The 17,555-nt window shown below is 35.2% G+C and overlaps 1 protein-coding gene across 3 annotated transcripts in view; it reads right to left on the bottom strand.

Annotated features, from left to right (window-relative positions):
* RFX7 (regulatory factor X7) overlaps positions 1–17,555 on the bottom strand; it is a 201,484-nt gene that overhangs the window by 36,546 nt on the left and 147,383 nt on the right. The window lies entirely within an intron of this gene.

Raw genomic sequence — 17,555 nt, 5'->3', positions numbered from 1 at the left:
TGTAGAAAAGGTCAGATCAAGTAGAAACTTTATTACTGCTTATGTTACCAGAATAAATACTATGATAGATCAAAGCTTTAGACAACACTACTTCTTACAATTTATTTTTCATTGTATTAAAAAAAATAGGCCATATGTATGGTGTAGAGAAAGGAGGGGAAAAAAGCACTGGATTGGGAGTTAAGAGACTGAGATAGTAGTCCTAATACTGTCCCTAAGTAGTTGTGTGAACCTAGACACATTTTATATGTAAAATAAGGGGGGAGGGGGGGAGTAGAAGAAATGTTTTATACTACTTCTAACTTTAAAATTCTGTCATATGATTTAGTTTTCACAGCTTCCCATGAAGCTAAAAAGTTTGAAGGGAAACCAACAATTCTCTGGACTCTATGAATATTTAAAGATTGTTCTTCAATTAATAGCTGTATTAACAAAGCATCTGCTTGAGACTTGCAGTTGGCCTTAGATATATCCTATGTGAGGAAATCGGATAGGTTGTTTGTTATTGCTTCCCAACGGTCTATAGCTACACTACCAAAATGAATTTAACAGCATTCTTCTTTTGAGATACTTCTTTTGCTTCCATTACTTGAATTTTTCCTTATTCATAATGTTATCAAATAGCATTAGCTGCCATATAAATTCTAGCTAACAAATATCAATTCAATAAAATAATCATGTATTAAAATATGTTAATTCATTGCTGACAATATTCAATACAACAAAATAATACAATTAATGAGTTTGATTAATTTATAGAGTTCATAGTTGTAGGATTTTGCTGTTGTTAAGGGACTGAGGGTGTCCAAAGCTGTTTTTATCAATGTGAGGAACTTCTAGAGAGGAAACTCCTTTACCTGATGCCTATCAGCCACTCACCTGTGGCTTATAAATCATAGCAAACAAGTTCAAGTCCCTCATTTTTATAGCTGCCCTGAAAGGTTAAACAATTTGCCTATATACAGAAAAAGTGTCAAAGGTAGGATTTAAATTCAGATCTTCCTGACACTAAGGTCAGTCCACTAATCCACTGGATCATACCACCTTTTACACTTTCATAACAAAACACATCAATAATATAATATTAATGATAGAAGAATACATAAAAGACTGAATTCTCTTGAAGAATACATTCACCCAGAAGGTTTTAATCTACTGCTACTTTTGATTCTTAAGACATTTCCATTCCTTATTACTAATCTTTTTTAGTCCTATGATCTGTTATTCACAGTAGTAGAAGAGATCTTATGGGTTACTTGTTCTGACTTTCTACAACCTAATAATCAACATTCTGGTCAGAAACATTCAGCTTCTGCTGAAACACTTTGAATAACAGAAAATTAGCCACCTCACATAGCAGTCGATTCCAGTTTAGTTTGCTTTAAGTTTTAAGAAGTTTACAGAATAAGACATGATAGCATAGTCAAAATCCAACTAACTTCTACCTACTAATCTTGGTTTGCCTTCTGAAAATATAAGGTACTAGTCAAAATTCTCTCCACATGACATGCCTTAAAACAAAGATAGCTAAATCATGTTCCCTCTACATCTCTCCTACAGGCTAAATATCTCTAACTCTTCAACTATTTTTCACATGATATGGTTAAACTAAATCTTCCTATTACTCTAATCATCCTCTTCTGGGCATGCTCCAGTTAATTCATCTAAAAACAGGTTACATAGCAATGGTCATAATACTCCAGGTGTAGTCTGATTAGACCATAGGACTACTACTTCCAATTTTTAAATATTTTAATTTAATTTATTAATTAAATCTTACTTGAATTTCCTTTGGCACTTGCTTCTCATTATTAACTTATTAAGCTTGCAGTCAACTAAAATCTTATACCCCACCTTCCCTGACCCCAATAAATGCTGTAACATCTTATATTTGTTTGGTGATACCTGAGTCTTAACCTAAGTTTAACTTTAAATCTATTGCTACAGAATGCTATTATTTTAGTTTTGGTCTATTGTTCTGTCCCATGAAGAACTTTCTAAATTCTGATTCTGTTGGAATAATATCCAACACTATGCTATTTGCCTATCTGATTAAATATGGTTTTTAATCTTTCAAATCAATGATAAAACTGCTGCAAAGCATAGGGTCACAAACAGAACCTTCCTTTCATTTCAACAAGGAGCTATTGATGAATAATTTTCAGTTCTCAGGACCATTCATTTAGACGTGGGAAGCAATTTTAAGAGAACATCTAATTCAACTCCCTTCCTCCTTACACCCTGTTTTCAAGCTGTAGAAAATGAGAAATAATTTACTTCACAAGCAGTGAGTGACAGAGACAGGATGTGAACTCAAACCCTCTAATTCCAAATCTAGTGCCATTTCCACAGCACTATAATTTTCTTATTATTGAACCAGTTGAGTCCCCCTATAGTCTCAAACAGACAACATCTGTACACCATTTCTTTAATTACAGAAAAGACTGAAAAGTAACTTGCCAAAACCCAGATTATTGCACTTCCTCAGTCAATTTAGTAAACATTTATTAAGTGACTACTATATGCCAGCCACTGAGCTATGCACTAGGAATACAAAAGAAGCAAAGGATAGTTTCTGTCCTTAAAGAGCTAAAAATCTGGGGCAGCTATGTGGCACAGTCCCTGGAGTCAGGAGGACTTGAGTTCAAATCTGAACTCAGACATTTAATAATTACCTACCTGTGTGACCTTGGGCAAATCACTTAACCCCATTGCCTTAAATAAAAATAAAATTTTAAAAAAGAGCTAAAAAATCTAATGGACTTACAATTTAAATTATCAAACTAGTAACTTAGGAGAAAAGGAAAAACATGTTAATTTGCCAAGACGTTTTTTTTAAAAATTGACATCCTAGAGATCATAGTTTCAATTTCTAGATGTTCACATAATTTGTTTAATAAGCTATTCTAGATTTCTACAAGAACGTTTCATTAGACTATAATTTCTATTCAATCTTTGGCACTTCTCCCATAATCCTTAATTCCTTAAAGAATTCTGATGGTCTCAAGTGTTTCCATATCCAATCAGCACTTTAGGATATATAATTCCCTAGTTTAAAAGACTAGAACTCATATAAAGAAGCCAACTGTTTTCTTATTAATTCTGCACCTTTAACACTTTCTTGTTTAGTGTTTGTTTCACCCTTTCTAACTATAGATGGATATTTTTTTCTCTGCCTAACTACGGAAATAAAATGAGAGGAGTTGTTATATTTTGATTGAACACACTGGGAATATACAAACAAAACTAAGTGATTCCTCCTCTGTAAAAATTAATATTTTAGGAAAGTTGTAGGGGGAAGGAACATATAAAAAAGGAAAAGTGGCTGGAGAAAGTTTTTTTAGGCTAGAAAAATTATAAAGATGATAAGTAGAACAAAACAGGGTCCCATTTACATATCTTTTCCTCCTGGAAGGGTAGTATTGATTTCATTACAGTTACTATAATAAAGAAAATAGAAAGTTATAGACAGATGGGAGAGGGTAATGGGGTTATTCATTTGTTATGTGTTTTTCCAAAATTAATAAGCCTAACTTTTAGCCTCAGAACTTAGAACTGAGTTTGCAGTTCAATGACATCACTTGCTTTTTTCTTATGTGATCTTCTTTCAGTCTTTGAAACATTGGAGAAAACCTGGGCCAGCTACACTGATTTCCTAACATTTTGTCCATTTCTTCATCATAGGGTTAATCTATAATACTTATTGTAAAAATTTCCTTTTGAAAGTCTCTCAACTTTCTATCTTTTCTTTTGATGTTATCTAGTAAGGGAAATATAATAATAATAATATTTGTCCTTCATTTCCAAAGAAGGCCACTATCATCAGGGAGGTGATGCCATGACAGTATGTGAATTGGATTTAAGTGAGAGGATGCTGTGCTAAGTCACCAGTCTCACTTTCTCCTCCAGAATCATCTGAGTCCAGTGGCCAGATATGAAACAGGATGACTGGAGATGGCCCTGGATAAGAGGCAATTAGGTTTAAGTGACTTTCCCAAGGTCACACAGTTAGTAACAATCAAGTGTCTGAGGCTGTAATTAAATTCCTGTCTTCTTGACTCCAAGGGTAGTGCTATATAGTCTAGAATACAAATATGACTATGTCCAATTACTTGATTCTTAGATTTCCATTTGAATGTTATATCAATACTTCAAAGTTAGCAAACATGTTGAAATTACACTCTTTGCATCCCCTTTCAAAAATTAAAAAAAAGTTACTTCCCAAATTTCTGATTATAATACAATCACAGATAATATCACCTAGAATTTGTATGGTGTTTTAAGGTTTGCAAAGCATTAGATAAATTATCTCATTTTAGGCTCATAGCAACCCTGGAAATAGGGACTATTATTGTTATCTTCAATTTTCAGATAAGAAAATTGAGGTTTACAAAGTTAAATGCCTTGCCCAGAGTCACAGAGCCAGTAAAAGCCTGGGGTTGGATTTGAATTTAGGTCTTTCTAACTTCAGGTTCAGTAAACTATCCATTTAAATAATTAGTTGTATATATCTTCTAAACAACTATGCTCTTTTCTTTCCATTAAAGATTTTATTTATTTTGAGTTTTACAATTTTTCCCCTTATCTTCCTTCCCCCTACCCCCCACAGAAGGCAATTTGTCAGTCTTTACATTGTTTCCATGTTATACATTGATCCAAATTGAGTGTGATGAGAGAAAATCATATCCTTAAGGAAGAAATATAAAGTATAAGAGATAACAAGATCAGACAATAAGATAACATTTTTTTTCTAAATTACAGGAAATAGTCCTTGGACTTCCTTCAAACTCTATGGTTCTTTATCTGGATACATATGGTATTCCCCATTGCAGACAGCCCAAAATTGTCCCTGATTGTTGCACTGATGAAATGAGTGAGTCCATCAAGGTTGAACATCACCCCCATGTTGCTGTTAGGATGTACAGTGTTTTTCTGGTTCTGCTCATCTCACTCAGCATCAGTTCATGCAAATCCCTCCAGGCTTCCCTAAATTCCCATCCCTCCTGGTTTCTAATAGAACAATAGTGTTCCATGAACTGTGTTGTTTTTTAAGTCCTTTGCTTTTCTTATAATCCTTTCAAAAATACATTATCAAATCATAATAATATTTTCTCTTTATTGTCTACTGAATATTTATTTCTCTTCTCCCCCCCCTTATTTGTGACATGCCTGGATAGTTCTTTTGAAAAGTCAACATCAACTGAAATTCTGACATGACAACCTAAAAACTCTAATGTACTTTAAGGCCACATTAAAAAAAAAAAGAACAATATCCAAGAGGAGGGAGGTGATAATTCCACTCTATCCTGGATATACAACATCAGAAGTACTAAGTAGAATTTCTGAGGAGCACATTTAGGGAGGTCACTGATAAGCTAAAGAGTGTTCATAGGGTTAACAGAATAATGAAGGTGAAGGTCAATAATAATAATAATAATAATAATAATAATAATAATAATAAATTATATAGCATTTTGAGAGTTGCAAAGTACATTTCACATATCCTTATTTGAGTCTTATCAAAAACCTGGAAAGCTAATACAAGTATTATTACCTCCATTCTACTGCTAGGAAAACTGAAGCTTGTCTTCTGAAATTTAACTCTACTATTTTACCAACTTTGCCATGTTTCCCCTTTCAATAACATATCATATGAGGGTTGACTGAAGGAACTGGGGAAATTTAACCTGGAGGATATAATATGATATGTTTTCAAGTATTTGAAAGACTGTATCATGTGAGAAAGAGGTAAGGGTGCATTTAATTTACCCTAGCAAATAGAAGTAGGATCAATGGATAGAAGGTGCAATAGAAGTTCCTTAGCAATTAAATGAAAACATAACAATTGAGAGAATGATGGATTTTAAGTCAGAAGGTCTGAGTTAAAATCCTTTGGCTTCCACCAAATACTTATATAACCTTGGACAAGTAATTAACCTCTGTAAGCCTCATTTTTCCCTTCTGTAAAATTATAGGTTAGATTAGATAATCTGAAGGTTATTTCTTGCCTTAATTTCAGGATCCTAGAAGTGTGCTCCCAACAATTCTGCATTTAATAAATGTCTCAGGGAAGAGAGCTATCATAAAGTTAATGTGTAACCTGGGAGTGTAGTAGATTCCTCCTCAATAGAGAAAAATTGTAGAAGGGATTCTTGTCCAAGCATGGGTTGAACTATATGGCCTTTGAACTACCTTTCCACTCTGATTTTGTGAATTTCAATTTTTCAATTTCAATTTCAATTTCAAATTTTTCAATCTGTTTACACTGCCAGTAGAAGAAACTTTTGGGGGGCTTATTTATTATATATTATTCAATAATGTTGTTGTAAGAGTAAACATAAACCCCCTTACTCCCCAGAAAGATGAGAAACCTCAAGAATAATGAAAGAGGGGAAAAAAGGTACTTCAGTCAATGTTCAGATTCCAATGGCTGTGTCTCGGGGATGAGTTGCCTTCTTTATCATAAATCCACCAGAGAAGCTGCTTCAATATTTTTCCCACAGTTGCCATTACTAAGCTATATTTCCCTCCACTCTTATTCCTCCTCACTCTCATTTATCCCATTCTCTCTTTCCTTTCAACCTGAGTATTCTCTCCCATGATGTTCCCTCTCCTTCTATCACCTATTGCCCCCTTCTGTGCCCCCATTCCCCTTTATCTCATCCCTTTCCTCTCATTTTTCTCTAGGGTAAGATAAATTTCTATATCCTATTATGGGTGTGTGTTATTTCCTCTCTGAGCCATTTCTGATGAGAATGAAGGCTCACTCATTCCCCCTCACTTTACCCCAATCCATTCCATTGAAAAAGCTTTTTCTTGACTCTAATGTGAAATATCTTATCCCCTTCTTCCTCTCCTTTCCCTTCATCCCAGTACTTTCCTTTAATACCCATTGACTCCATCTTTTTACTATATATTATTATATTTTGCTCCTTCCTGTGCGCTCTCTCTCTCTCTCTCTCTCTCTCTCTCTCTCTCTCTCTCTATATATATATATATATATATATATATATATATACACACACACATATATACACACACACACACAAACATACATACATACTTACACACATACATACTCCTTCTAATTACTCTTATACACAATAAAGTTCATAGGAGTTATCAGTAGCTTCTTCCCATGCAGGAATACAAACAGTTCAACATCATTAAGTTCCTCATAATTAGTCCTTCTTGTCCACCCCCTCTATGGTTTGTCCAAGTCCTTTACTTGGAGATCAAACTTTCTGTTCAGCTCTGGTTGTTTCAATAGGAAAGTTTGAAAGTCCCCTGTTTCATTGAAAGTCCATCTTTTCCCCTGAAAGAGGATGTTCAGTTTTGCTGGGTATTTGATTCTCAGTTGTAAACCAAGGTCTTTTGCCTTCCAGAATATCATAATACAAGCCCTATGAGCCCTTAATTTAGACACTGTCAGATCCTGTGTAATTCAGACTATAGAGCCACAGTAGTTGAATTGTTTGTTTCTAGCAGCTTTTAGTATTTTCTCTTTGACTTGGGAGTTTTGGAATTTGGCTGTAATATTGCTGGAAGTTTTCCTTTTGAGATCTCTTTCAGGAGGGGATTGGTGAATTCCCTCAATTTCTATTTTACCCTCTAGGATCTCTGGGCAATTTATATTGTTTCTTGAAAAATGAAGCCTAGGCTCTTTTCCTTGGTTGTGACTTGCAGGTATCACAATAATTTTTAAATTAGCTCTCCTGAATCTCAAGGTCAGCTGCTTTTCCAATGAGATATTTCACATTTTCTTCTAATTATTGGTTTTTTGGTAGTTTTATTTCTTTCTGATTTCTCACAAAGTCATCCCCTTCCTTTTAGTTCCATTCTCCATTTGAAGGAGTTATTTTCTTCAAAGAGCTTTTTTAATCTCCTTTTCCAGCTGGCCAATTCTGCTTTTTAAGACATTCTTCTCATTTGCCTTTTGTATTGCTTTTTCCATTTGGCCTAAACTGGTTTTTAACATGTTATTTTCTTCAGTGACTTGGTTTTCTTGATTTATCTGCATCACTCTCATTTCTTCCCCCAATTTTCCTCTACCTCCCTTATTTGCTTTTCAAAGTCTTTTTTGAGCTTATCCATTGCCTAAACCCATTTTCTATTTCTCTTGGAGGTTTTGGATACAGAAGCTTCAACTTTGTCATCGTCTGAATATGTATTTTGATCCTCCATGGGACCATATGGTCAGATTCTTCTTTTTCTGTTGTTTGCTCATTTCCTCAGCCTATGTATGATTTACTGCACTTCCAAGGCTTTGGGGGGGGGGGGTTGGAGACACTCCACAGGGACCTTAATTCCTCCAAGGTCTTATGAGAGGCTCTAACTGCTTTCTTCCCTGTGCTCTAGGATGTGAATAACCACAGGTCTTCCACTCTGCCCTAGAGCTATGAGGAGGGTCCCTGCTCAGCTATGGTGGTATGAAAGCCCAAACTGTAGCCTAGATCTGAATGTGGGAAAACAGCAGAGTCCTGCTCCAGGGAGAGCAGATAGACCTCTGTAGTCTCCCCTGGCCCCCTTTTTGTCTGTGGGTTGAGAGCTCTGGAAGTACTGGGTGGCTCCGCTGATTCCTGCTATAGGTTCTCACCACAGGACTGTTCTGAAGCTGGTACTCTACTCTGACCCAGCAGAGTTCTCTCACCACCCCTTCCAGCTGTCCCTGGTGATCCTGGGCCAAAAGGTATGGATACCACCCCCTCTGCCATGAACCCAGGTGCCTAGTGCAGTTGCACTGAAGCTAGGGTTCTTTCCAACCCCTGGTCCTGGTGAAACAGACATTTCCTTCAGAATTTCTAAGTAATCTTGGACTGGGAAATTGTATCACTCAGTCTTTCTGTGGGTTATGTCCCTCTAAATTTTGGCTAGAGTCACAATCTGACGATTTTTGGAGTTTATTTTGGAAAAAAGTTTCTGGGAATTCCTGCCTTCATGCTGCCATCTTGGCTCTGCTCCATCTAAATTCTAAAAGAAACTTTTATAAAGTTCTCATTAAAAAACAATGAGTGGACTTCTAGCCAAGATGTGAGAGAAAAGACAGGCAATGTGCTAAGGTCTCCTGGCTTTCCCTCATAAATAACATGAAACAAACCTCTCAATAGAATTCAAATGACAAAACCCAGAAAGAGAAGTTAGAGAAGAACATCTCCCAACAAGGTCTGTCTCTGGGGATTGTGGGTGACCTGGGAGAAAATAGCATAGAGCCAGCAGGAGCGGGGTGAGAGCCAGACTAACCTAAGATCAGCTGCAGAGGCTTTGACCAGGAGCTATGGAAGTTTTGGCTGTGGGAGCAGAAACCTGGAGCCCTCTGGCAGGGCAGGAGGGCGAATTCCAGCACAGAATTACAGAGTGCAGCTCGTGCACCACATCCATACTTTCCTTTGAGAGGAGTCCTCTTCCCAAAGCAAACACAGTAACAGTTCACACACCCCCCCACCAGCCATGTGTGGGCAACATAACTCCCTCAGCTGAAAGGGAGATTAAAATTCATGTCCCAAGGCCCAGCCCACATTGTTCGAGGATAACAGGATACACCTGCACCCCCAGCCCATCAAGACCTAGGGAGAAGGCCTCAAATCAAGGTCACAAACACTCCAGAGAAAGCAAGTGACGCCCCCTACTGGCTGGCCCACTTGGAGTTAATAAACCCAGTGAACAAAGCCTCTGGAGATGTAAACAAGCCCCTCCCCCAACACAAGACCTTAGGAAAATGAAGAAAAGTCAGCGGCAAGGGGGGGGTGTATAGAAAACTACCTTGGAGGGAAAGACCCTAACTCAGAGAGATCAAGAATTTCTGAGAATATGAATTGGTCTCCAGCCCAGAAAGACTTCCTTGAACAAATCAGGAAGGAGTTTAAAAATCAAATGGAAAATTAGGGAAAAGAAATCCAAGAGAAAATTAACACTTTGCAACAAGAAAACAAATCCTTGGAAAATACAATGATAATTGAAAAAAAGAAAATAATTCTTTCAAAACCTCAATTGCTCAAAGGCAAAAAAGAAAATAATTCCCTCAAAACCTCAATTGTATAAATGGAAAACTCCTTCAAAAATAGAACTGGCCAATTGGAAAAGGAGTTGGAAAAGGTAAATGAAGAAAATTCTTCTCTAAAAAAAGGATGGAGCCTGTGGAAAATAATGACTTCATGAGACAACAAGAATCTGTTAAACAAAACCAAAAAAATCAAAAAATAGAAGAAAATGTAAAATACCTCATTGGCAAAACCACTGACCTCGAGAACAGATCCAGCATAGACCACTTAAGAATCAATGGACTCGGGGCGGCTAGGTGGCGCAGTGGATAAAGCACCGGCCCTAGAGTCAGGAGTACCTGGGTTCAAATCTGGTCCCAGACACTTAATAATTACCTAGCTGTGTGGCCTTGGGCAAGCCACTTTAACCCCATTTGCCTTGCAAAAAAACTAAAAAAAAAAAACTTAAAAAAAAGAATCAATGGACTCTCTGAAGATACTGAAGAGGAAAAAAAGCCAGGACTCAACATTACAGTATTTAGTGATGGAAAATTGCCCTGATATCATGGAATGAGAAGGCAAAATAATTACTGAAAGGATACACCAGTCCCCATCAGAGAGGGATTCCCAAAATGAAAACACCAAGGAATGTTGTGGTCAAATTCCAGAACTATCAGGTAAAAGAAAATACTTGTAAGCAGCCAGAAAGAAACAATTTAGATATTAAGAAGCCACAGTAAGGTCTACACAGGACCTGGATGCATCAACATTAAGAGATTAAGGGTAATGGAATGCAATATTCTGAAGAGCAAAGGAGTTGGAATGCAGTCAAGGATTCACTATTCAGCAAAACTGAGCCTTCTCTTCCAGGGGAAAAGATGGACATTTATAGGAGGCTTCCAACTTTTCCTTATGAAAAGACCAAAGCTAAATAGAAAAATTGGACTTCAAACAGGAGACTCAAAGTAAAAAAAAAAAAAAAACATGAAAAGGTAAAAATAAAGGGTAAAGAGGAAAAAAAACTTATCTAATAAGATGAAACTGGTTATATCCCCACCTAGGAGAAAGATTCTCATAACTCACAAGAATTGTAACTGTGTTAGAGAGAATATACTTAGCCAAAAATAATGGACACTCACGACTTAACCATGACTCTGATAGAATAATTTAACAACATTATCTCCTTAAAAAGGGGCACAGTAAAGAAACAAGAGTATGGAGAAGATTGAATGGAGTAAATCACATTACATAAAGAGGTACAAAGGACTTATTGCAATAGAGGGGAAGAAAAGGGGAGGTGAGAATTGCCTAAATCTTACTCTCATCAGACTTGGCTTAAAGTTAACATACACACACTCAGGTAAGTTAAGAAACTCATTTTACCTTTCAAGTATTAAAAGAGGGAGTGGGGAGGGGAGGAGGAAAAGAGGAACTAACAGAAGGAAGGGAAGTAAGAATGGGCAAAAAGAAAAGAGAAAGAAAGGGGAGGGGGGTTGGATATAAGGGGGCAAATACACTGAAGATGGTGGTATTCAGAAACAAAATACTGGGGAGTATAGATAAAGTGAAAAAATGGGGAAAATACAAACAGAGGGAAGCTAGCATGGAGGGCACTAAAGCGTTAGTAATCATAACTTTGAATGTGAATGGGATGAACTCTCCCATAAAACAGAATCCTGCAATATGCTGCTTACAAGAAACTCATTTGAAGCACATACATACAGAGTAAAGGTAAAAGGTTGGAGCAAAAATATATTTTGCTTCAGCTGAAATGACAAAAGCAGGGGTAGAAGTCCTTATCTCAGACAAAGTGGCTGCAAAAATAGATCTAATTAAAAGAACTAAGGAAACTACATCCTCCTAAAAGGTATGAAGCAATTTCAATACTAAATAGTATGCACCAAGTAGTATAGTATCCAAATTCTTAGAGAAGTTGAATGAATTACAGGTAGGCAGAGACAGAAAAACTCTACTAATGGGAGATCTCAACCTCCCACTCTCAGATTTAGATAAATCTAACCATAAAATATAAAGGAAGGAAGGTAAGGAAGTAAATAGATTTTTAGAAAACTTAGGCATGATATATCTTTGGGAAAATTGAATAGGGATAGAAAGGAATATGCTTTTTTTCTGTAGTAGATGGCACTTACACAAAAACTGTACTAGACCATGTACTAGGGCATAAAAACCTAATAATCAAATGCAAAAAAGGCAGAAATAGTGAATACATCCTTTTTAGGTCATAATGCCATAAAAATCACATGCAATAATGGGCTAGGGATAGACCTAAAACTAATTGGAAACTAAATTACCTCATTTTAAAGAATGAGTACATCAAACAAGAAATTATAGAAAGAATTAATGATTTCATCCTAGACAATGATAATAACGAAACAATATACCAAAACTTATGGGATGCAGCCAAGGCAGTTGTCAGGGGATATATTATATCTTTAAATACTTACATGAATGAATTAGAGAAAGAGGAAATCAACGAACTAAAAATGCAACTAAAAAAAATTAGAGAAAGAACAAATTAAACCCCCCAATTAAATACCAAATTAGAAATTCTAAAAATTAAAGGAGAAATTAATAAAAATGACAGCAAGAAAACTATTGAATTAATAAAGAAAATCAAGAGGCGGTTTTATGAAAAAAAACAACAATAAAATTGATAAACCTCTGGTTAATGTGATTAAAAAAACAAAGAAAACCAAATTGCTAGTATCATAAATGATAAAGATGAACTCACCACCAATGAGGAGGAAATTAAAATAAAAACTCGAAATTATTTTGCCCAAATATATGATAATAAATTTGATAATCTAAGTGAAATGGAGGAATATTTACAAAAATATAAGTTGCCCAGGTTAAATGAAGAGAAAATTAATAGCTAAATAATCCTATCTCAGAAAAAAGAAATTCAGTGAACCAGATGGATTCACAAGTGAATTCTATGAAACATTTAAGGAATAATTGGTTCCAATTCTATATAAACTCTTTGGAAAAATAAGTGAAAACAGAACTCTTCCTAACTCTTTCTATGATACCAATATGGTGTTGATACCTAAACCAGGAAGAGTCAAAACAGAGAAAGAAAATTGGAGACATATCTCCCTGATGAATAAGGAAGCAAAAATCTTAAACAAAATCTTAGCAAAAATGATTACAGGAAGTTATCACTAGGATCATAAACTATGACCAAATAAGATTTATTCCAGGAATGCAAGATTGGTTTAATATTAGGAAAACTGTTAGTATAATTAAGTATATCAATAACAAACCTAACAAATCATATGATTATATCAATAGTTGCTGAAAAAGCCTTTGACAAAATACAGCATCCATTCCTACTAAAAACACTACAGAGGAAAAAAAATGTACTGTTCCTTAGAATAATAAGCAGTATCTATCTGAAAACATCAACAAACATTATATTCAATGGGTATAAGCTAGAGGCATTCCCAATAAGATCTGGAGTGATACAAGGATGCCCATTATCAGCACTACTATTCAATATTGTGTTAGAAATGTTAACTTCAGCAATAAGAGAAGAAAAAGAAATTGAAGGAATTAGAATTGAGAAGGAATAGACAAAACTATCACTCTTTATAGATGACATGATGATATACTTAGAGAATCCTTAAAAAATCATCTAAAAACTACTAGAAACAATTAGCAACTTCAGCAAAGTCTCAGGATATAAAATAAACCCTCATAAATCCTCAACATTTCTATAAATGACTAGCAAAAGTTACACCAGAAAGAGCTAGAAAGAGAAATTCCATTCAAAGTAACTTCAGACGATATAAAATACTTGGGAGTATACTTGCCAAGGCAGACTCAGAAACTTTATGAAAACAATTATAACACTTCTCATACAAATAAAATCAGTTTTAAATAACTGAGCAAATATCACCTGCTCATGTATAGGCTGAATTAATATAATAAAAAAATGACAATTCTACCTAAATTATGCTACTTATTTAGTGCTCTACCAATCAAAATTCCAAAAAATTACTTTAATGAGTTAGAAAAAATTGTAAGTAAATTCATATGGAGAAATAAAAAGTCAGTAATTTCTAGGGATTTAATGAAAAAAGTGCAAAAGAAGGTGTCTTAGCCCTACTAGATCTAAAATTATATTATAAAGTATTAGTCATCAAAACTGTCTGGTATTGGCTAAGAAATAAGAGTGTGGTGGATTAGTGGAATTGACTAGGTGTAAAAGAGACAGCCAGAAATGATTATAGTAATCTGCTCTTTGATAAATCCAAAGCGTTCAGCTTTGGGGATAAAAACGTTCTCTTTGATTAAAAAAAACTGTTGGGAAAATTCGAAGTTAATTTGGCAGAATCTTGGATTAGATCAACAACTCACACCCTATACCAAAATAAGATCAAAACGGATACAGGATTTAGATATAAAAGACAATATTATAAGGAAACTAGTAGATCAATGGAAGGAGTTTATAACCAAAGAAGAGATGGAGAACATTAAAAACAAACTAGATAATTTTGATTACATTAAATTAAAAAAGCTTTTGCACAGACATAACCAATGTAACCTAGATCAAAAGAAATGTAGTAAATAGTAGGAAACAATTTTTACAACTACTATTTCTCATAAAGGATTCATTTCTAAAATATATAGAGACTGAGTCAAATTTATTAAAAATATTCCCCAATTGACAAAGATTCAATATGCAGAGGCGATTTACAGATAAGGAAATCAAAGCGATCCATGGTCATATGAAAAACTGCTCTAAATTATTATTTATTAGGGAATTGCAAATTAAAGCATCTCTGAGGTACCATCTCACACCTCTCATTATGGCCAATATGACCAGAAAGGGAAATGATCAATGTTGGAAGGGATGTGGGAAATCCGGGACACTAATACATTGTTGGTGGAGCTGTGAACTCATTCAAACTTTCTGGAGAACAATTTGGAATTACACCCAAAGTGCAATAAAAATGTGCATACCCTGTGATCCAGAAATACCACTACTGGGTCTATACCCTGAAGAGATCATGAAAAAAGGGCAAAAACATCACTTGTATAAAACATTCATAGCAGCTGTTTGTGGTAGCAAAGAATTGGAAATTAAGTGAATGTCCATCAACTAGGGAATGGCTGAACAAACTGTAGTATATGTACATTATGGAACACTATTGTTCTATTAGAAACCAGGAGGGATGGAAATTCAGAGAAGCTTGGAGGGATTTATACAAACTGATGCTGAGTGACATGAGTGGAACCAGAAGAACACTGTACATCATAACACAACATGGGGTTGATGATCAATCTTATTCTTTTTTTTTTTTTAGGTTTTTGCAAGGCAAATGGGGTTAAGTGGCTTGCCCAAGGCCACACAGCTAGGTAATTATTAAGTGTCTGAGGCCGGATTTGAACCCAGGTACTCCTGACTCCAAGGCCGGTGCTTTATCCACTACGCCACCTAGCTGCCTCGATGATCAATCTTAATGGACTTGCTCATTCCATTAGTGCAATAATCAGGCACAATTTTGGGGTATTTGCGATGGAGTATACTATCGGGATCCAGAAAAAAGAAGTGTGGAGTTTGAAAAAAAGACCAAAGACCTTTAATTTTTTAAAAAAGTTTTCTTATTTTGCAATTTTGCTCTTATTTTATTTTTTTCTATAAGGATATTTTTTCTCTCTCAACACACATTCAATTTAGATCAATGTTTGGCATGGAAACAATGTAAAGACTGCCTTCTCTGAGGGGTGAGGAGAGGGAAGTGAAATTAGGGGAAAAATTGTAAAATACAAAAATAAATAACTAAATAAATTAAAAAAAATAAAAAACAAAAAACAAAAACGAGTCGCTTCAAGGGTCTAGCAAATCAATTCCAAACTGCCAAAATGCAAGATCAGAGATTAGATTTGATTTTTCCCCTTGTATTCCCAGGGTCTAATGTGTTGCTTGCATGTATTAGGCATATAAGAACTGTTTATTGAACTGAACTGACCTGCTACCAAATGTTCAAGGTCCTCTAGATGGATATCTCCTGGGTCTTTCCTTGATTTCTCTCTCTCTCTCTCTCTCTCCTTCCTTCCTTCCTTTAGGCTTTTGCAAGGCAATGGGGTTAAGTGGCTTGCCCAAGGCCACACAGCTAGGTAATTATTAAGTGTCTGAGACCGGATTTGAACCCAGGTACTCCTGACTCCAAGGCCGGTGCTTTATCCACTACACCACCCTTTTCCTTGATTTCTTACACAGATCCTCCACTCTGATCAATTTCACATTTTGATGAATTTTGCACAATTTTCTTAGTCCTTATTTTGAATCTTTATTTAATATGGAATAACTTCCCTTAAAAAATTCCCTTCCCCCTCCATCATTCTTGTCAGCATCTTTTATTTTTTTCAAAGACAGCTCCAATCTCAAGTCCGGAAAACATTCCACAAGAGACTCCATCCATATAATTCTATTTTTTTCTTTACTAGAGTTCTTTGTCTCAAACTACCTTTTTAAAAACTGTTTTGTATAAATTTTTATTCCATTTATACTAATGTGACATATATTAATATATATGCATATATATATATATATATTTTAATACATGTATTTGTCTTCTTAAGAGAACATAGGCCCCCATTGCTGGAAAAAAAGACTATTCCATTTTTTGTACATGAAACTTCAGGATCCAAGGCCTGCAACATTGTAGGTACTCCAAAAATTCTTCAAAGATTAATTTAGGTGCTAAGTTTGTAAAGAAATTCTTTAGTTATTTCATATCTAGGGGCACTAGAGTGTTCCCTAACTTCTTATGGAAAGGATTCAGATTTCATTTCATTTGTATGGTGGCTAGAACAGTTGTCTGTATGTCAGAGGCTTGTAGGGAAGGGTCTTCATTGAATATTATTTTTGAGCAATATTTTATTATTCATTGTTTCTGCAAGCAATCAATTCCTAGAAATATCAACAATATAAACTTTAACAGCCCTATGCTCAAAAAGAAATATATATGAATTTGGTTAAACTTCTTTCATCAAGAAAAAAACTCCAATCACTTGCTAGTCCCCCTCCCCCCTAAAAAATACTATTCCTATTAGTGGATACAAGTATTCTTAGGCTGCTCATAATATCAGAAGACTGTCTGTTCTAGAAGCACTCTAGTCTGATCATTTACATTTACATGGTTTATTAGAAAGGGCAAGTTACCCCATATGTCTGTTATATTAAGAATGCCCATGTAAGAGCTTTCTGGTTTTTTTTTTCCAGTCCCATCTTTGGGGATTAAACATGAGAAATAAAAATCTCAAAATCATAAGCTGAAAGGGATCTTAAGAGAGTATCTAGCCTAACTCTTTATTTTACTGATAACATTTGAGACCCAGAGAGGTCAAGTTACAGATGGTAAGCAGAAGAGTCTCAAAACTGAAGTCCTCTGAAATAACATATAAAATGCTTAAAGCACCACATAAATACCTGGCTATTATTAACTAGTGTTATATTATTATTATTATTTATTATAGCATCTAAGTCCAATTTACTCTAGAAGATACCTAGGAATTACAAGTGAGAAGCAATTTATATTAATTGTCAGG

This window comes from Macrotis lagotis, chromosome 4, assembly GCF_037893015.1.
Source record: "Macrotis lagotis isolate mMagLag1 chromosome 4, bilby.v1.9.chrom.fasta, whole genome shotgun sequence".
NCBI classification, from domain to species: domain Eukaryota; kingdom Metazoa; phylum Chordata; class Mammalia; order Peramelemorphia; family Peramelidae; genus Macrotis; species Macrotis lagotis.
This window is presented reverse-complemented; position numbering and strand designations above follow the sequence as displayed.